The sequence below is a fragment of the Tamandua tetradactyla genome, chromosome 1 (genome assembly GCF_023851605.1).
Source record: "Tamandua tetradactyla isolate mTamTet1 chromosome 1, mTamTet1.pri, whole genome shotgun sequence".
Lineage (NCBI taxonomy): Eukaryota > Metazoa > Chordata > Mammalia > Pilosa > Myrmecophagidae > Tamandua > Tamandua tetradactyla.
The window spans coordinates 233,883,539-233,905,957 of NC_135327.1; the positions used below are offsets into that span (position 1 = coordinate 233,883,539).

Sequence of the window (22,419 nt, forward strand, 5' to 3'; positions counted from 1 at the left end):
CGGCGATGCTGGGGTGTCAGGGTGGATAGCCTGTGAAACTCGTCACGTGCGTTTTGAAGATGCGCAGTTTGCAGTGGTCAGTTACACCTCAGCAGAGCTGGCTTTCTCATTCAAGCTCCGGTCCAGTGGACGTGGCAAGCGCTCAGCTTGGCCGGCGGCAGGTGCGGGTCTGACCAAAGGCTGGCTTTCCAGGGCCGGAGCTCTGACGCGAGGCCCGGAGCCAGGCGGGTGAGCCTGGGACCGGCCCTCCCTGGGGAGCGGCGCGCGGCCTCGTTTCCCACGCCTCCCGCTCCTGGAGGTTCGGGGCCTCCGAGCCACCGCAGTGACGCCCGCGCCCGCCCAGCGCCTGCGGGCACCGGCGGGAGGCTGCGCGCTGGGGACGCTCCGGGCGCTGGGGCCCGCGGGAAGGCTGAGCCGTGGGCGTCCGGGTTCGGGCGTGCCACTGTGTCATACGATCACTCCAAGTCCAAGCACCTCGACTTTTGCTAATAAAATCCGGTTTCTAGACGCTCAAGTCAGAAGGAAGGAAACTTGGCTCCTGGTAAATGGACCGAGCCACGCCCGCCAGGCCTGCCCGCCACCACGGGTCATTTCCCCAAGGGTCGGCCGAGCAGGGGCCGGGCAGGGGTCGCGGGCTGGGGACGGTCCCGCCGTCGCCCCCCGGGCGTCAGGTCCTGCTTCTCCGTCCGAGTCCTCGGGAGCTCGCGGGGCCCGGGGATCACCCCGCCCGGCCTCTGCTGGCCCTGCGCCCTCGGCCCCGCGTTCCCCCGCGACCCCCGGCGGGTCCTCGGAGGCGGAGTAAGACCCCGGCTGGCCTCGCTCCGCGCACCTGCCCTGACTTCACAGGCGCTGAGTGGACTTTCCTTTGGACGGTCACTCACCTGTAGGATGGTGGCCTGCAGAGAGCACCTTCAGATCAGACAGAACCACCCCTGAGCTGCTGGGAGCCCCTGGAGAGAAACGCGTTCAGAATCACATCCCCGTAATTTCTGAGAAATAAAATGCTGCCTTGGGAGCAAAGTTTCTTCCCAAGCAACATAATACAAAATATTCTTCTATAAGAGTTGGCATACTCACAAAGGCTTTCCTTATCGCTGATAGTCGCTAAACTAACACACAAAATCCGTGGCAGGGCAATAAACCAAGGCACTTGGCACTCAGGGTTTCATAGGAAGATGCTCTGAAGAAAATCTGGGGGGGGGGGGGATGAGAAATCAAAGAACAAAGGAAACAAAGTAAATAGTTCAAAAATGATGAATTTATTTTTCTAGGTGTTTGCTTCTTCATTTGCTTCACTCTCTTATACAAGTACTCAATGATCAGAGAGAAGTTTGTTCAGGAATATCTGGTTATGTGTCGCCAAATTGAATCACTTTATATTCTTATATGAGTAGTTAGTAAAAAACTGATGGTTTTAAAAATGAAAAGAAACTCAGTCACAAAATTATTTTCTAGTCTTGGGACTCTCAAGGTGTCAGATTGTCCTCTGTATTTGTGACTCATAAAATTGTTTGAATTCCCAGACCATACACGCAAAAAAAAAATTTATTTGAACTCTTCAAAACATACCTTGTAACTTAGTTTCAACAAAATTATTTCAAATATAGAGAACTCTTTCTAAAATTAATTTTAAAATATGAAGAAATAAAACTGATACATTAAATGATTTGGGGACTTGAAAATCAGAAGGCAAAGTCTTTGATACTGTTTAAATGAAATTTAGAGACAACTAAAGGGAATTTACCACCTTATGTAGACTAAATGAGAGGACAAAAGGGCGGACAATCAAGACTACAAGCAGTGGCTTCTAAGATTAAAAAGAAGTCTCTTTGTCACAATTTTATCATCCCTTGTAAGTGATAAAGTGCCAAAAGACAGGTTTGTGGCAGTAGCAATACATTTTCTTCCAGGCAGTAAAACCATCAGCAAGTGTCGGCTGTGTGCAGCCCTGCTTGAATATGAAACAATTTTCCAAAGCCCTGTACCTTAATTCCATTGTTTTCATCAAGAACGGGTACTCTAGGTCACAATTTCAGTGACGGATTACGAGCGACAGAGCTTGAAGAATGATGCAAGCTCCCTGGTGATTATCCAACAAGACACACCAACTGCAGCAGCATTTGCATTTATCCAAAAGCCGACGAAATGCTCACAGGGCTCCTGTCCATTTGTCTGCCCTGCATCCGAGCAGGCTTTTCTATTAAGTTAAAGTAGGGAAGGGGCAAGACTGGAAGAGAATTAACAAAATAGAAAATCTACATTAAACAAATCTGAGTAAAAGTTTAGGGACTGTCATACAATAATATAAAAATCAATATATATGATAGACTAAAGGACTGGCTTTTTTTTTAATATTCCACTTTTCAAAAACAAAATAACTCCACTAAAAAAAAAATATAGCATTTACTTATATTACTTTCAACAAGTTCTTTTTAGGCTTTCAAGTATAAAGTAATTCCAAATTTGGGAAATATTCACATATCACCTTTGGGCATTTAATCTACTTATAACCAAATGCTATTTTAATTATTCAAATTCCTCAACAGCTTGTATGTATCATTTTATGGCCAGTAATTACTTGTGTGGAGACATTGCTTAGTAAAAGGGTAATAAATGCCATGCGTGAAGAAATCAGAGGGCAGCACTGGTGAGCCATCCGCTGCTGGGGCTTTCCGCGCGGGGACCCGTCAGAGCTGCGTGACGATCATTTTGTCATGTGCATGAGGTCGTGCGGGGCGGGCCCTCGCAGGGACGAACGACAGGAGGCAGCGAAGGCGTCTTCAGCAGCAGGTGCCGTGCCCGCTTCAAGCGCAACACCGCAGAAGGTGCAGGGAAGATGCGCCCATGTAATTCTCAGAAAATTCTATTTTTCAATTAATTTAATTTTTAGATAATTATAAAAAAGACCTTCTTATTTCAATCCTTAACTTTTAAAATGTGTCTAAAACAGAACTTTTGTTCAGTAATTATTAAATAAGTTGTAGAGTTCCATATTTTATTCATTCTGTGAAGATTTATGAAGCTCATTCTGTTATGAACTACTTCTGTGAAATTCTGTAGATATGGAAAAAAGATGCAGAAAATTGGACTAAATGTGGAGAAGACTAGCACATCCTCAAGGAGATGGCTATTTAATAAGTCCCTAGCACTGTCTTGCATTTTGGAGATTTGTTTTGTGATTTTTAAAACAGTATTGGGGAATAAATATTTTTTATTGTGGATTCTTACCTTTTGACATTTCACTTATCTATAAAAACATGATATGTATTAGCAAGAAGCTTAATTTTATGAAATACTATTCTAAATACAGATTTATTTCTTGCTGACTTAAGTAGCAGACTGTAATAATGAAACTAAAACAACAGTCATGTGTTTTCAATATACTATCTGAAAAGCAGTCATGATCTCTCTATCTCTAGAAATCTTTTAGGAGATCAGGCAGTGCCCGTCTAGAAGGGTCAGCAATAAATTGTCCCAGAAGCAAAAGGGTGAGACAGAGGAACTTAAAATACTCTCTTACATCCAACATTATTATTCTCTCATTCATAAAACAAAACTTCAAATATTTTTTTCTGGAAAAAAATGTCTAAATTTTCCACTATCCCCCCTAGCCTCACCCCGACTCCTCCTGCCCATTCTAGCTCTGACTTTCATTTACCCATATTCGTGGAAAGTGTCTTCCTCGAGGAGGCTCTCATCGCCCATCTCTGGACGGACTTCAGGCTCTGCACAGGTAGGAAGTGAAGAGAGATGTGACCACCAGCGCTGTGGGGGCACATCACGAAACACACTGTGCTGGTTTGAAGGGATGTTTGTACCCTTGAAAAGCCATGATTTAGTCAAAATCCCATTTCATAAAGGCAGAATAATCCCTATGCAATACTGTATGTTTGAAGCTGTACTCAGATCATCTCCCTGGAGATGTGATTTAATCAAGAGTGGTTGTCAAGGTGGAGTAGCCGACAACATGTCTCCACCCATTTGGGTGGGTCTTGAGAAGTTTCTGGAGTCCTATAAAAGAGGAAACATTTTGGAGAATGAAGGAGATTCAGAGACAGCAGAGCAGAACAACATAGCCATGAGAAGCCGAGTCCACCAGCCAGCGCGACCTTTGGAGATGAACAAGGAAAACGCCTCCCAGGGAGCTTCATGAAACAGGAAGCCAGGAGAGGAAGCTAGCAGATGACACCGTGTTCACCATGTGCCCTTCCAGATAAGAGTGGAACCCTGACCATGTTCACCATGTGCCTTTCCACCTGAGAGAGAAACTCTGAACTTCAACGGCCTTCTTGAACCAAGGTATCTTTCCCTGGATGCCTCAGATTGGACATTTCTATAGACTTGTTTTAATTGGGACATTTTCTCGGCCTTAAAACTGTAAGCTAGCAACTTATTAAATTCCCCATTTTAAAAGCCATTCCGTTTCTGGTATACTGCATTCCAGCAGCCAACAAACCAGAACACAAGCTAATAGAAAACCTTAGGTAACTGAGGGAAATCAACTTTCAAAATGACACTCTCAATTTCAAGATAATTAAGTGCCTCAAAGCCAACAGAAAATCACAAAGCACATGAAGATGCAGGCAGACATAGCCCAGACAAATGACCAAATTAAAACATCAGAGGAGATACAAACTTTGGAACACCTAATGAAAGATGTTCATACAATTCTCCTAAATAAACTCAGTGGGTTGACTAATGACATAAAGTATATCAAAAAGACATTGGAAGAGCATAAAGAAGAATTTGAAATCATAAGCAGAAAAATAGCATATATCACAGAGATCTCTAGAAAAATAGCAGATATCACTACAGCCATACAACAGCAAATTTCAAGAAGCAGAAGAAAGAATAAGTGAAGAAGAGGGCAGGGCAACTGAATTTTAATACAAAAAAGAACAAATGGCAAAAACATGGGAAAAGTTGAACTGGATCTCAGGGAAATGGGCAACATGAAGCACACAAATGTGAGAATCATCGGCGTCCCAGAAGAAGAGAAAAGCGCTAGGAAGATTAGTTGAGGAGAAAAGGGGGGAAACTTCCCTATCCTTATAAAAAATATAAATATGCGAATCAAAGAAGCCCAATCACCCTCAGGTAGAATAAATCCAAGTAAGCCTCCTCTGAGACACTTACTAACCAGTCTATCTAAATATTGAAGAGACGCAGAAAATCCTGAAAGCCGCAAGAGAAAAGTGACTCACCGCATACAAGGAAAACCACCTGTGAGTGAGTTTGGACTAGAGGTGAGAAGGCAGTGGTATGATATATTCAAGATCCTGAAAAAGGAAGACATGGAGACAAGAAATCTGTATCCAACCAAATTATCCTTCAAAAATGAGGGAGACATTACAATTTTCACAGACAGACAAAGGCTGAGAGAATATGTCAACAAGAGACTGGCCCTACAAGAAACACTAAAGGGAGTTCTGTTGGCTGTAAAAAAAAAAAAAAAAGATGGAAGAGGGAGGTCAGGAGGGAGGGCACAATATTGAAGACTACAAGTAAGGGTAACATAAAGGGTAAAAAGAGAAAGAAGGAAAATAATATATAGATCTGACAAATAAAAACTAAAGGATAAGATGATGGATTCAAGAAATGCCTTTATAGTAATAATGTTGAATGTTAATGGACTAAACTCAACAATTAAAAGATACAGATTGGCAGAATGGATTAAAAATATGATTGAGCTATATGCTGCTTACAAGAGACCCATTTAAGATGCAAGGATACAAATAGATTGAAAGTGAAAGGATGAAAAAAGATCTTCTATGCAAGCTGTAATCAAAAGAAAGCAGGAGTATCTATATTAATATCAGACAAAATAGACTTTAAATGTAAAGACATCATAAGAGACAAAGAAGGAAACTACATATTAGTAAAAGGGACAATTCACCAAAAAAAATAAAATAAAAATCATAAATGTTTATGCTCCCAATCAAGGAGCTCCAAAGCACATGATGCAGACATCGACAAAACTGAAGGGAGCAATAGGTGTTACAACCATAATAGTAGGAGACTTCAATACACCACTGTCCTCTACAGATAGAACAACCAGGCAGAGGGTCAACAAGGAAATAAATGACTTAAACAATCTGATAAATGAATTAGACCAAACAGACATATATAGATCGTTACACCAGAAAACATCAGGATGTACATTCTACTCTAGTGCTCAGGGACTATTCTCCAGGATAGATCATATGCTGGGGAACAAAACAGGTTTTTACTAAATTAAAAAGATTGTAGTTATCCCAAGCACTTTCTCTGAACACAACAGAATGAAGTTGGAAATCAATAACCACCAAAGAACCAGTGCTTTCACAAATACATGGAGGTTAAATAATACACTCATAAACAATCAATGGGTTAAAGAAGAAATTGCTAGAGAAATTCATAAACACCTGGAGCCTAATGAAAATGAGAATACAACATAACAAAAATTTATAGGATGTGGCAAAAGCAGTGATGAGAGGCAACTTTATTGCCATAAATGCTTATATTAAAAAAGAAGAAAGAGCAAAAATTGAGGGCTTAACTGCTTACTTAGAGGAACTAGAGAAAGAAAAGCAAACTAACCCCACAGCAACTAGAAGAAGAGAAATAACAAAGATTAAAACAGAAATAAATGAACTGGAGAACAAAAATAGAAAGAATCAACAAAACCAAAAGAGACTGGCCCTACAAGTTTCTTTGAGAAAATCAATAAAATCGATGGACTCCTAGCTAAGTTGAAAAAGAAGAAAAGAGAGAGGATGTAAATAAATAAAATTATAAATGAGAGGGGAGGGGTTGTTACTACTGACCCTGAAGCAATTTAAAAAATCATAAGAGGATACTGTGAATAACTATACATCAACAAACTAGACAACTTAGATGAAATGGACAATTCCTAGAACATATAAACAAGCTATAGAAGATCTCAACAAACCAATCATACGTAAAGAGATTCAATCAGTGTTCTAGTTTGCTAGTTGCTGGAATGCAATATACCAGGAACAGAATGGCTTTTAAAAAGGGGGATTTAATAAGTTGCTAGTTTACAGTTCTAAGGCTGAGAAAATGTCCCAATTAAAACAAGTCCATAGAAATTTCCAATCTAAGGCATCCAGAGCAAGATACCTTGGTTCAAGAAGGCAGATGAAGTTCAGGGTTTCTCTCTCAAGTGAGAAGGCACATGGTGAACACGGTCAGGGTTCCTCTCTCAGCTGGAAGGGCCTGTGCCGAACACAGCGTCATCTGCTAGCTTTCTCTCCTGGCTTCCTGTTTCATGAAGCTCCCCGGGAGGCGTTTCCCTTCTTCATCTCCAAAGGTTGCTGGCTCGTGGACTCTCTGCTTCTTGTGGCTATGTCATTCTGCTCTCTCAGAATCTCTCTCATTCTCCAAAATGTTTGCTCTTTTATAGGACTCCAGTAAACCAATCAAGACCCACCTGAATGGGTGGAGACACATCTCCACCTAATTCAGTTTAACAACCACTCTTGATTGAGTCACATCTCCAGGTGACTCAATTATAGTTGAGTAATTTGAAATTACAGTTTCAAATATACAGTACTGACTAAGGATTAGAAGAAATGGCTACCTTTACAAAATGGGATTAGGATTAAAACATGGCTTTTCTAGGGTACATGCATCCTTTCAAACCAGCACAATCAGTCATCAAAATTCTTCCTACAAAGAAAAGCATAGGACCAGATGGCTCCACAGAGGAATTTTATGAAACATTTCAAAAAGAACTAACACCAATCCTGCTCAAACTTTTCCAAAAAAAAGAGAAAAACAGGACACTACCTAAATCATTTCATGAAGCTAACATCACTAATACCAAAACCAGGTAAAAACACTACCAGAAAGGAAAACTACAGGCCAATTTCCCTAATGAATATAGATGCAAAAATTCTGAACAAAATGCTAGCAAATCCTATCCAATGACTCATTAAAAGAACTATACACCACGACCAAGTGGGGTTTATACCAGGAAAGCAAGAATGGTTCAATGCAAGAAAATCAATCAATGATTACAGCCCATTAATAAACTGAAAGGAAAAAATCACATGATCATCTCGATTGATGCTTGTGTTAGTTTGCACAAGCTGGTAGAACGAGACACACCAGAACTGGAACGGCTTTTAAAAAGGGGAATTTAATAAGTTGCCAGTTCATAGTTCTAAGCCTATGGAATGTCCAGTTAAGGCACCAACAAGAGGTTACCTTCCCTCAAGGAGGCCCAATGGGTCAGGAACCCCTCTGTTAGCTGGTGGTCTCGTGGCTGCGTCTGCTGGTCCCTTGCTCCTGGGCTCTGTTGCTTTCAGCCTCTGTTTCCTTCTCCAGGGCTGGCTTTCATCTCGTGGCTTCCCTTGGCTCCCTCCAGGTTCAGGCTTCCTTACCATCTCATGGTGACGTCTGCTGGGCTCCAAGCATCTCCAAACATCTGTGTCTCTATTCTCCATGTGTGAACATCTGTGTCAGATCTGCTCTGAAGTTTCTGTCAGTGCTCTCTCTATTGGCTGCAAATGTTTCCCCTAAAAGACTCCAGTAATCTAATCAAGATCCACCTAGAATGACTGTAATTACATCTCCATCTAATCAAAAGTTAACACCCACAATTGGAAGTGTCACATCTCCATGGAAATGATCTAATCAAGAAATTCCAACGTACAGTTTTGAATCAGAATTAAAAGAAACAGCTGATCCCACAAGATTGGATCACATGGCTTTCTAGGGTACATAACACTTTCAAACTGGCACAATGCTGAAAAAGCATTCTACAAAATTCAGCATCTTTTTCTGATTAAAAAAAAACACTTCAAAAAGTAGGAATAGAAAGAAACTTCTTCAATATGTTAAAAGCCATGTGTGAGAAACCCATAGCCAGCATCATACTCAATGCTGAGAGACTGAAAGCCTCCTCCTGAGATTGGGAATGAGACATGGATGCCCTCTGTCACCACTTTTATTCAACATTGTACTAGAAGTTCTAGCTAGAGGAATCAGGCTGAGAAGAGAAATAAAAGCATCAAAATTGGAAAGGAAGAAGTAAAAGTTTTATTATTTGCAGATGGGATGATACAATACTTGGAAAATCCTGAGAGATCTATGGCAAAGCTTCTTCAGCTAATAAACAAATTCAGCAAAACAGTGGGATACAAGATTAATGTGCAAAAATCAGTAATGTTTCTATATACAAGCAATGACCTAACTAAGGAGACAATTAAGAAAGAATTCCATTCAAAAAGGCAATTAAAAGATATCTAGGAATAAACTTAACCAGGGATGTAAAGGACATGTACACAGAAAACTACACAACATAGTTAAAAGAACTCAAAGAAGATCTAAATAGGTGGAAAGACATTCCCTGCTTATGGCTAGGAAGGCTAAATATAGTTACGATGTCAATTCTCCCCAAACTGATCTACAGAGTCAATGCAATACCAATAAGAATTCCAACAACCTACTTTGAAGACTTGGAAAAGTGAGTTACCAAGTTCATCTGGAAGGGAAAGAGACTCTGAATAGCTAAAAGCATCCTAAAAAAGAAGAATGAAGTGGGATGATTAACATTTCCTGATTTTAAAGCTTATTATAAAGCCACAGTGATCAAAAGAGCATGGCATGGCAGAAAGAGAGAAGAACTGACCAATGGAATCAAATTGAGAGTGCAGAGATAGACCACCAAATCTGCAGTCAACTGATCTTCAACAAGGTCCACAAATCCACTGAACCAGGACAAAACAGTCTTTTCAATAAAAGGATATGGGAGAACTGGATATCAATAACTAAAAAAGGCAAGAAGGCAAGAGGACCCTTACCTTACACCCTATATAAAAATTAACTCAAACTGGGTCAAAGACCTAAACGAAAGAACCAGTACCATAAAACTCCTAAAAGAAAACATAGGGAAACATCTTCAAGACATAGTGATAGGAGATAGCTTCCTAAACTTCACACCAAAAGCACAAGGAATGAAAGAAAAAAAAATAGATAAATGGAAACTCTTCAAAATCAAATGCTTCTGTGCTTCAAAAGACTTTGTCAAAAAGGTGAAGAAGCAGCCAACTCAATGGGAGAAAATATTTGAAAATCATGTATCAGATAAAGGTTTGATATCCTGTATGCATAAATATTCACACAACTCAATAAAAGAGCAAACAACCCAGTTATAAAATGGGCTAATGATATCAATAGACGTTTTTCTAAAGAGCAAATGCAGAGGCTCAAAAGCATATGAAGAGATGCACATTTTCTTTAGCTATATGCAGATCAAGACTACAATGAGATACCACCTCACACCTATAAGAATGGCTGTGATTAAGCAAACAGGAAACTACAAATATTGGAGAGGATGATGGAGAAATTGAAACACTTATGCACTGCTGGTGGGAATGTAGAGCGGTGCAGCCGCTATGGAAGACAGTTTGGTGGTTCCTTAAAAAGCTAAGTATCAAGTTGCCCTATGACCCAGCAATAGCACTACTTGGAATATACCCAGAAAAGCTGAAAGCAGTGACACAAAGAGACATTTACACACTGATATTCATAGCAGTTCTATTCACAATTGCCAAAAGGTGGAAAAAGTCCATTCACCTATCAACAGACGAACGGGAAACAAAATGTAGTTTATGCACACGATGGAGAATTAGGCAGCAGTAAGACAAAATGACATCCTGAAGCACATGACGAGATGGATGAGCCTTGAGGACATAATGCTGAGTGAAATAAGCCAGACACAAAAGGAGAGGTACTGTATGATTCCACTTTTACCATGGTAAAAGTAAAATCAGAGGCTTATAATATAGAATATAGGGAACCTAGAGACGGGTGTAAGGTTAGCTAATGAGGTTGAACTTAAAGGTAAGGGAATAGATAGAAGTGAAAGCAGTTCACTAGTGGGTCTAGAAGTAATCTTACCATATTGAAGGTGAACATGGTTGAAAGGGGTTGTATAGACCCACGTGTTCAATCGATTAACACTGCAAGTATAAATAAATTCTAGTATGAACAACTTTTAGAGTATGAATCCTATAAAAATAGTATAATATCAGGGTACAGAGGGAAACTGCTATTGCATGCCATGGATTATGTTTAACAGGAAAACATCAACAGTTCCACAGCAACACCAGGGATACATAATGGGAGTGGGAGGGCAAGAGCCAAAGGGAGGTTTGGATTTTCTTTTTGGTGAGGGTGTGTTTGATTATGTTTCTCTTAGGAGCTATGAAAATTGTCTAAAATTGAGAGCGTTGATGGACTGTTGACAGTGGACATTGTACGTGATGTCCATTGTACGTGGACAGAGGTGGCTGAAGTAGAATGACAAACTGTGGTGCACACACATGACTGATCACCATGCTGCTGCAGAAAGGAACATGGTCGTGAGGCATGCAGGGGAGTGGACGAGCTGGGGGATGGTGCATGATGCAAAATAAGCCAGAAACAAATGGGGCAAACATTACATGGTCTCATTTAGAAAAGACATAAGAAAATTGGGGCCTAGATAGTAAGCGCTCATAGCAGTCACATTTAGTCCAGAGCTGTAATTGTTATTTCTAGATTTTGAGAGGCTGTGGTATGTATGTTCAGCCTGGTATCTCCATGGAACTTTGGGTGCCTGTGTGACACCTGAGACTCAGAGTAGGGGTTCTGCAGCTCTGAAAGTCAGCACTGCCACATACAACAACTGTTAAAGAAACAGAAAAGAGACCAGGTTTCAATTAAGATAAGAACAAAGCTGACTAGGTTGGGGACTAAGTAAATCAGAATACAGGGGCAATCTCTCTCTCAGCCAACACAACAAGCAAACTCACCACCTTCCCCTCTCTACGTGGGACATGGCTCCCAGGGGTGTGGACCTTCCTGGCAACATGGGACAGAGATCCTAGAATGAGCTGGGACTCAGTACCAAGAGATTAGAAAATCTTCTCGACCCAAAGGGGGAAGAGAGAAATGAGACAAAATAAAGTGTCAATGGCTGAAAGATTCCAAACAGAGCCAAGAGGTTATCCTGGAAGTTATTTTTATGCATTAAATAGATATCACCTTTTTAGTTAAGGTATGAGAGAGAGGCTGGAGGGAACTGCCTGAAAATGTAGAGCTGTCCAGTAGCCATGTTTCTTGAAGATTATTGTATAATGATATAGCTTTTGCAATGTGACTGTGTGATTGTGAAAACCTTGTGTCTGATGCTCCTTTTATCTACCTTGTCAACAGATGAGTAGAACATATGGAATAAAAATAAATAACAGGGGGAACAAATGTTAAAATAAATTTAGTTTGAAATGCTAGTGATCAATGAAAGGGATCAAAGGGTAAGGGGTATGGTATATATGATTTTTTTTTCTGTTTTATTTTTATTTCTTTTTCTGAATTGATGCAAATGTTCTAAGAAATGATCATGATGATGAATATACAACTATGTGATGATATTGTGAGCTACTGATTATATATGTAGAATGGAATGATCATATGGTAAGAATGTTTGTGTTTGTATATTGGTATATTTAATAAATAAAATATTTTTTAAAAATTCAAACTGCATGAGAATGTAATAGACATCCTGCATATTAAAAATGTGATTTTATATATAAAAAAAAGAATACAGGGGCAAGGAGGACATTGTTTGTATCTTAGAACTTCACCTATTCTATGAGAACAAAAGAAGAAAGGTTTACTGGGTCCAGAACCTAAATTTTCTGTAGTTCAAGATCCACCTCAACTTCTCTGGCCAGTTCATCTAAACATTCCAGACACATGGAGCCCAGAATGGGAGTGAGGCTTGTAATTCCGTATAATTTAACGTAATGCCTGTATTCATCCCAAAGTATGTTCAAGCAGATAGTTAAAAAATATTGGCAAAGTCCCCCGAGGGACAGGAGAAAAAATATGCAACTATTAAACCTTATCACTGGGGAATCCCCTGATATTGTGTCAAACATTAGGGACGCCCAAATCAATAGGCCAAGCCCTCGATCTTAAGGCTTACTCTTGCGAAGTTTATTTATGTAACGGAGAAGTTTAGCCCACCTATTGCTATGCCCAAGAGTTACTTCTGGAGGACATCTTCTGTTGCTCAGATGTGGCCTCAGTCTCTCTAAGTCCAACTCTGCAAGTGAAACCATTGCCCTCCCCCTACACAGGACATGACATGCAGGAGTGAAAGTCTCCCTGGCAGTGTGGGAGATGACTCCCAGGGATGAGTCCAGTCCTGGAACCGTGGGATCAACAACTCCATCCTGACCAAAAGGGGAAAAGAAATATAACAAATAAGGTATCAGTGGCTGACAGAGTTCAAATAGAGTTGAGAGGCTACTCTGGAGGTCACTGTTAGACAAGTTTCAGCTAGATATTGCTATTTAATGCGGTTTGCCAACCCCCAACCAAAACCATTCCTGCCAGCCCTTAAGAACACATAAGATTTTATCTGTGATTCTACAAATATTCCATGCACCATGGCTACTTTCCAGAAACCTGCAACCTCCAGAGAGTTCCTAGGCCAGATAAGTCCTGAAACTCAGAGGGTCCAGCCTCTCCAGACATCAGCTAGTTCCATCCCCCTCTCCCATATTATTGACAGTCCTTTCCAACATGAAAAAGTTAGAATGGGCAGAGCCCAAATACCCCTAAAAATTGGAAGAAAGATCAAAGGAGAAGGAGGAGATACACAGAGTAGATAGAATTTATTACACAGGTAGATAGAATTTAAGAAATAAGTATGACTGCTGAGTCATTATATCGATATTTCTTTCAGTCTCCAGTGTTTGGAGCAGCCAGAAGGAAAAGCAAAAAATTGTGGAACTGTAAACCCCACCAAACTCTGAAATCTGTTTAATAACTAATTGTTACAATGTACTTTGAAATTTATTGCTTTTTTGTATATATATTTCACAATAAAAATGTTAAAAAAGCCGGGGGGAGAAGAGGAGATGGAGGCAGAGGCTGGAGAAATGCAGTCAAAGCCCAGAGCACTGGGTCCTTCGGGAGCAGGAGCAGGAGGAGGACATGCCAGGGGCTTTGGAGGAAGGGCCCTGCAGACACCCTGATTTCAGGCTTCTGGCCTCCAGGACTGAGAGAGAATATACTTCTGTTTTTGTAAGGCAAAAAAGAAAAAGAGAAAAACAGTAGAGAAAATACCAAGAAAAACATAAGCTGACTTTTTGAAAAGATCAATAAAATTGATGAATCTTTGGCTGAACTTCCAGAAATAGAAATACATTATTAGACAAAAGGTAAACAAATGTATGTTAAAAAATTAGATAACATAGATGAAATGGACAAATTCTTATAAGACCCAAACTACTGAACTGAAGAAGAAATTAGAAAATCTTTATACATCTATAAACAAATAGACTGAAGTAATAATTTCAAAACTTCCCACAGAGTAAAGTCTCAATCCAGGTGCCTCTACTGCTGAATTCTACCAAACATTTAAAGAAGAATTAATATAAATCTTTATAAACTCTTCAAAAATAGAAAAGGAGGAAATACTTCCCTATTTATTCTATAAACCCATTACTACCTTAATACCAAACCCAAAAAAGCCATCAACAGAGCAATACCCCTTATGAAAAAGATGCAAAACTCCTCAGCACAATACTATCGCATATAAGCATATATTGCTTATATGTCCAGCAACATATAAGAAGGATTATACCTCGTGACCAAGTGAGACTTATGCCAGGAATGCAAGGTTGGTTTGATATCTAAAATACAAGCAGTGTAATGTATCATATTAGTAGAATAAAGGCAAAAAGCGCATGATCATCCTAATTGGTACAGAGAAAGCAAAACGCAATACCCTTTCATAAAAACAACCATTAAATAATCTAGGAAAAGAAGAGAATGTTCTCATTTCAATAAAGTAAATTTATCAAAAATCTCACACCTAACCTCATGCTAAACTATAAAAAAACAAACAAACAAACACACACACACACACAAAAAAAGAAAAAGAATGCTCAGGAGCAAGATAAGGATATTTTCTCTATTTCTATTCAATGTTTTATTAGAAGTACTAGCAATAGCAATTAGGCTAGAAAAAGAAATAACACATATACAAATTGGACAGGAATAAATAGAACTATCTTTATTCAAAGAAGACATCATCTTGTATGTAGAAAATCTCAAGGAATACCTACACACAAACATACACATACAAAACTATGAGAACCCATAAATAATGTCAGCAATGTTGCAGGATACAAGGTCAAAATACAAAAGTCAATTATATTTCTCGACATTTGCAAAAAACAATCTGAAAATAAAGTTAAGGAAAGAATTCCAACTTACAAAACATCAAAAAGAATAAAATATTTAGTAACATATTTAACAAAAGAAGTGTAAGACTTGTACAATAAAAACTAAAAGATTAAAGAAAACTTAAATGGAAATAAATCCAATGTTTCTGGATTCAAACACTTAATATTAAGATGGTAATTCTCCCACAATTGATCTACAGAGTCTTCCTATCAAAATCCCAGCTGTCTTTTTTTTGCAGGAATTGACAAGATGATCATAAAACTCACTTGAAAACACAAAGAATCTAGAATAGCCAAAATATTCACGAAAAGAACAAAGGTAGAGGACTCACATCTCCCAATTTCAAACTTAACTACAAAGCCACAATAATCAAGACAGTGTGGTATAGGCATAAGGATAATGGAAGATAGATGAGAGTCCAAAAACAAACCTTTACATTTTAATCAACGGATTTTGAACACAGGTGCCAAGATAATTAAATGAGAAGAGACTCATCTTTGGACATTGGTTGTCCACCAGTAAAAGAATGAAGCTGGATCCTACTTCACTCCTTATACAAAAATTAATTAAAAACTGATCATAGACCTAATTGTTAAAGCTAAAAAGACTATAAGATTCTAAGAAAACATAAAAGTAAATCTTCATGACCTTGAGTTAGGAAAGAGTTTCTTAGATATGACATTGACAGCATAAGTGGCAAAAGAAAAAAAAGTGACAAATTGGACTACATAAGAATTTGAAACATTCATGCTTCAAATGACATCATCAAGGAAAGGAAAAGATAACCCACAGAATGGGTGAAAATATTTGTATATTGTATATCTAATAAGGGATCTATGTCCAGAATATATATTTTAAATGCTACAGCTCAATAATAAAAGACAAATAACCAAATTTTTAAATGGCCAAAGAATGTTAAGAGACATTTCTCCAAAGAAGACATACAAACAGCAAATTTTCACATGAAAAGATATTAAATATCATTAACCTATGGGGAAGTGAAAAATAAAACCACACTGAGAAACCACATCACACTCACTAGAATTGCTATAATCAAAAAGAACAATAACAAGTGTTGGTGAGGATATGGAGAAAGTGGAACCCTCATGCGTTGCTGGAAGAAATATAAAACAGTGCCATCTCTTTGGATAACCGTCTGGGAATTTCTCAGACAGCTAAACATAAGAGTTGCTATGTGATACAGCAAATCCACTCAAGAGAACCGAAATCTCATGTCCACCAAACACTTGTTCACAAATGATCTTAGCAGCATTACACATAATAATCACAAAGTGGAAACAACCCAAATGGCCCTCAGCTGATGAACGAACAAATAAAATGTGGTCTAGCCACACAGTGGAGCATTACTTGGCATTATAAAGGGATAGTGCTGATACATGCTATATTGAGGATGAGCCTTGAAAACATTATGCTAGGTGAAAGAAACCAGTCACAAAGGACCACATAGTGTCTGATTCCATGCATACAAAATATCCAGAAGAGGTGAATCTATAGAGACAGAAAGTAAGTTAGTCATGCCCTGGGCCTGGGGTGTTGGGGTTTGGAGATGGTGTACCCCAGGTGCAGGGTTTCTTTTTAGGGGTGGTGAAAATGTTCAAAAATTAGATAGTGGTATTGGTTGTACAATTCTGTGAATAAACCAAGGAACACTGAATTGTACATTTAAATTGTTAATTTTATGGCATGTGAATCATAGCTCAATAAAGCTGCTATTAAAAAAGAAAAAGATAGGAAATTGCACCCTAGACCTAGGACCCAAATGGAAACACCACCTTTAAAACAAATCGGACTGTGAGAAATTTAAAATGTTAATAATGGTTATGCACTGCCCCACAATAAGTATTCAGTGTAATGCACTGCACACACGTGTGTGAGTGTAATGACCCTGGAGGGGTATTTAAAATACAGGAAGGGAAAGGCCACTCCAGCTGCTCAGAGCCAGTGGCTGGGAGCCCAGTGGGGGGAACGGATAGTCGTCCAGCTCTGCCGCCTGCCCGGGCACTCGCCCTCACCATCGCTGGGGGACGGACATAGCAGAGCTCCCGGGAAGGCCTCTGCGCAGCCCAGTGAGGCCGGGCACGGCGACCTGCCCACTTTCCACGAGCGTCCAGTGCAGAGGGCACTACCTGAAACACCCTTTAAAAATCCTCACCTTCAGTTCCTTACACACATATACACATGCACACACCCATCTGTGCACGTTACCTAAGTGCACAGGCATGAGCAGAGCACACTTGTTCCGAGTGTAAATTTTTTAGGAACTCAGCAGTGCACGCAGCTTCCCCTGCACTCAGGCCCCGCTCAGCTGTGCAGGGGCGCATGTCTGGGACCATCTCTGTCTTTGGAGCCTTCGTTTCTCCACCTTCCTTTTCACCCGGCAACCCCGTGTGCGATTCCCCGGAGGCCTCTGATTTGGCATCAGTTCATCCTACAGCTGCCTCAGGCCCACGTGCCCACGCCTGGCTGGGTGTGACACTCAGTTTCCCACCCTGGACGTCCTTTCATTCCAGCTCTTTTGCTGCCATGAAAAATGTTGAAATAAACATCTCCACATTTTAGAAACACATGACTTGTGTATGTTTTTATTTCTGAGACAAATTCCCAGGAGTGGACTGAATTGTAAGGATGTGTGAAAAAGACAGAACTACTTTGTGTTTCTACCTCGGTGGATTTAAGTCCATTCTTCATGCAACCCCACCCTCCCCACCTCTGACTAAGGTTGTAGCTCCTTTTAATTTAAAATACCCGACTGCTTAACCAACAAGGGAGTCAAGGGAATAGGTATGCTCCCTACCCCACCCTACCCCTCCTCCGCCTCCACCCCATTCTCCGATCTCGGGGGACAGCCAGCCACGCCTGGAGTTGCCTCCTTTCAGCGCGACCCCCACCAAGAAAGCGGCCTGACCTTGTCTCAGAACAGCCATAGAGGGCTCCGAAGGCTCCCGTACTCAGCCACCTGTGCTCACCTGTGCTCCCCTTTGACCATCATCCTGGAAGAGGCCCTGACGCCTTCTTCTCAGTCACGTGCTCCTGCGAGAGGCGCGCTCCAAACAGACTGAGAGGTGGGACTAAAAAAGACCAGGCCCCGCTCAGAAGACAGGCGAGCAAGGACCACTGTCTTTTGTGCCTCTCTTGGTGTGAGGCCCACGGGAGCGTCTCACTCACGTCGCCAGGGTTACAAAAGGACGTGTCCCTTTAAGTAAATCATGGTTTGCCCCTTTACATGCCTTTAAATGTCAAAATGATTTACAATTTTGACCTTTGATTAAAATTTTACTAGAGAATACCTCGGATGGATAACTGGCCCCGTCCTGTATGCTATGACTTCCGGGAGGAACCCTGGAACTGGTCTTTATTTTCATAACATGCTGCATTCCAGAATGCTCAAGTCTGTGGAGACGAAGGCTGCTGGCTGTGCGCACTGGAACACAGAGTATGTGCACTGGAACGCAGGATGCCTGCGCCTTGGAACACAGGGTGCCTGCGCCTTGGAACACCGGGTGCGTGCGCTGGAACACAGGGTGCACGCGCGCTGGAACAGAGAGTGTGTGCGCCAGTGTTTTCTGGTTGGGGAACTATAAAGAACTTGGGTAAAGTCTATGAATTTCTATTTCCCTGTGCCATCTTCCACTCTCCCTGCCCCTCAGACCACTTTCCTTGTGCCCACTTATTAGGATTTCATAAGGAAGCACAGAGAGAGGCTAGGATGGTCACCACGGAAGGGGCGGGACGCCCGAGTTCCCGGCCTCTCGGTCACTCTGCCTGACCCTCAGGAGCCGGTTTTCCTCGGCCGACTCTTCTCGCCTTCGTCCGCTCCCGGCACCCGCCGCCCGACCCGGGGACCAGCCCAACATGCTCCTGCCTGTGCTCTCTCCAGCTGCCAAACGCAGAGCTGCGAACCCGGCGGGACCTTCGCGCCGCGCGACCCGGGTGGACGCGGCTCCGGCTCTGAGCCCGGAGGTGCCCGGCGCCCTGCCCATCTGCGCCCTCCCAGTGCTCGGGGCACCCGGCCAGGCAGCATCCTTGCTCTGGGGAGTCCAGCGCCCGCACAGGCCCCGCCCGCCACTGGCTGGACGTAAACAGCCAACACCTGCGTGAAGCCACAGTACGCGGAGACACGTACGTTCACAGCACCCCAGGCAGGAGCTGCTCGTCCCCCAGCACTGCGGGCCAAGACCTGCGGGCATCAAATAAAACGAGGCGTCCTGTTGCCTGAAACTGCGTGCCCTCCGCGAGCTGCTCCTTTCCTGGTCAGAAATTCTCAGAACAACATTTTGCATAGAGAGACCAAAGTCTTAGGAAAAGAAAAGTCAGGCAATTAAGAGGGGAACGAATGTCTACCAGCCTGAATGAAGAAGTAGCACAGCCTCCCTCTAAGCGCCTCGGATTCCACCTTGTGAGCTGGCCCGATTTTAAGACCAGAGCAGTGGCCCTGCAGGGTCTCCAGCATTTCTCCGCGGTCTGGCTATCGCCTCCGCCCCACCCCCACCCCCTCTGGCCTCAGAACCATCAGGCTTTGTTGAAAACAAGGAGAAAATCCCTATTGCCCAGAGCTTGGTGGCCACCTTTCCATCTTTGCAATTCTCACGTGGACCCCTGAGAGCAAAAGGCTCAGTGTCTGTCCTCAATCAGCGCCTGGGGCACGGCGTCCTGACAGGGGATAACAAATGGACACGGGGGTCCCTAATGTGTTTTTGACTACAGATCCTGCACCACTTCTCTGTGAGGCAATTGCAATTATTTGTCATTCTAATACAACTTGGCAAGGAGGTCTGAAAAGCATGGCTATTATTCATCAGTATGTATATTTTGTACTTATATTGATATTAGAATATGATTATCACTCGCCTCACATTGTATGAGCAAGATAAAATTACACCGTGTTAAAAATGCATTAAATTCTCTCCTGCAGCACTTGCATAGCAAAAGTAAAGGTAATTTAAGAGCTTGTGCCATTTATATGCTAAATACTACCATTTATTATTATTAGTGGGGACATACTTTTACCTTTGCACTAATAGGTAATATATCAATGTATATCCACTTTTAATTAGAAATAATACAGCTAATACACAAACCTTTCACAGTGTACCTATCCATCCTTTTACATCCTGAAATGTTCTAGTACCTAATTCTTTAACACATTAACACACTGTGTAATTTTGAATGTTAGAATAGTAGTCATTAATTCTTTAGTTTTGCATTCTTGGAGAGGCTTGCACCTGTAGAATTAGTCTTGCAACATTTGAAGTTCAGGAAGCTAGCTTTGAAAACAAGTACTATAATCTACCAGCTAACCCTTCCTTCAAGGGCATGGTTAATATTGCATTACAATTACAATGAAACAACTTAAACCCCTATTCAATTCGGGGTAGTTTTAAATTGTTTCTGTAATTGTATCAATCCTTTTTCTGTTACCAACCTGGAGCTAAGTAAAATTCAAGTGTATTATAAATACATAAATGATTTTTCAAATCGCTACATGCTGAGAAGGGCAACAGTATTTGCATCTGCAAACACACGTTGCAATAAAAGCAAAAGCAACCAAGTTAATTTTTGCGTATGTAAAGTGAAGAGGCTCTGCATCTTCATCATTAAAATTAAATGCTGAACTTCCACACACTCAGCAGGTAGGGACCGAGGAGCCAGCAAAGGCTCCCCTTCCAGCCGCTCCATCATGCAGAGGCAGCCAGCGGGCCTGGCCCAGCCCACAGGACCCGGGGGGACTGGGCACTCTAGAGCCAAGAGGAAAGCAGGGCCCCCCACGGGCAGCGTGGGCAGAGGGCAGAGGGGGGCAGCTGGAAGCCCACTGCGACCACAACGTCCTGGAATTCACCTGTTCGAAGAATGTAAAAGGGAGATACAACTTCACTAAAACTGCATTCTAGTGTGGGGAGGGAATATACCTGAATTATTTATTCTCTTTTCCATGAGGTCACCACAGAGCAGGGAACTCTCCACTCTCCTCATCAAACAACCTACTCTACAAATGAAAACTGCCTCCAAATACATGCAGCTGAACGAAGCAGAGTGGAACCAGGAAGCCAGCGGCAGCTCTTTTCCCCCCGACAGCTGAACGGGCATTTCCCCGGAGTCGGCTGCCTCGCTCCCACCGCCGCTTGAAAAGGAAGAAAGTGCAGGAGCAGAAAATGGTTCAGCAGCCACCACCGCAGAGACGCCTCCCCACGCCCACCCTCCCTCCCGACCGCCACCCCTGCTCCTTGGCAGAGTTACACAAAACAATAAAGACAAGAGACGTGAAACCCAACTTCAGTTCCAGCATCATCTCCGACTAAAACGGGATGAACATGAGCGACATTTTCCTAGAGCATTTCCTTCTCTTTAAAGAGAGGAAAGTGGAAATTGCTTCTTATCTCTTTAAAAGTATTCCTCAGGCTTCCCACTAGCTGCTGAGATGGAGGAAGCCCTGTAGGCAGAGGGTGTCCCCAGGCACCGTGGCAGCACCGAGCTGAGCTGACCAGCTGCCTGAGCAGTGCTGATGGATTCAGAGCCAAATGGGCTGATTAACACAAGCCTTCCCCGGGCTCACACACCAGCCCCTCTTGGGTAAGAGAGGGCCAGGCTGCATGGCATTTCTCAGTTCAGAGGAGCTGGTTCTGGGGAGAGGCCCTGGGCAGAGACGGCACCCACCAGCACAGCCCTTTGTGCCAGCCGAAGCCCTGTGAGCCGTTAGTGCCAGTCGAGGCCCCTTTGTGCCAGTCGAGGCCCCTTTGTGCCAGTCGAGGCCCCTTTGTGCCAGTCGAGGCCCCTTTGTGCCAGTCGAGGCCCCTTTGTGCCAGCCAAGGCCCCTTTGTACGAGCCAAGGCCCTGTGAGCCCTTTGTGCCAGCCGAGGCCCTTTTGTGCCAGCTGAAGCCCCTTTGTGCCAGCCAAGGCCCCTTTGTACGAGCCAAGGCCCTGTGAGCCCTTTGTGCCAGCCGAGGCCCCTTTGTGCCAGCCAAGGCCCCTTTGTACGAGCCAAGGCCCCGTGAGCCCTTTGTGCCAGCCGAGGCCCTTTTGTGCCAGCTGAAGCCCCACAGTGCCAGCCGAGGCCAGGTGAGCTGGAATTACACCGTCAAGCAGGCAGCGGCGCCTGGAGGTTTCTCACTTGCAGCGGGATGAAAAGTCAACACGCGCTAATTTCTTTA

At 42.4% G+C, this 22,419-nt stretch overlaps 1 long non-coding RNA gene across 2 annotated transcripts; it reads right to left on the reverse strand.

Annotated features, from left to right (window-relative positions):
• Positions 1–879: 879 nt before the first annotated feature.
• Positions 880–18,668, reverse strand: LOC143688408 (uncharacterized). 2 transcript variants are annotated; one of them, XR_013177986.1, is made up of 5 exons: positions 18,561–18,668; positions 18,240–18,341; positions 1,986–2,227; positions 1,078–1,191; positions 880–950 (listed from the first exon to the last, which is right to left on the reverse strand). It is a non-coding gene; the product is annotated as an uncharacterized LOC143688408 (long non-coding RNA). The 2 variants fall into 2 exon arrangements; XR_013177983.1 differs by having other exon boundaries at positions 18,240–18,637.
• Between the last annotated feature and the right edge of the window lie 3,751 nt (positions 18,669–22,419).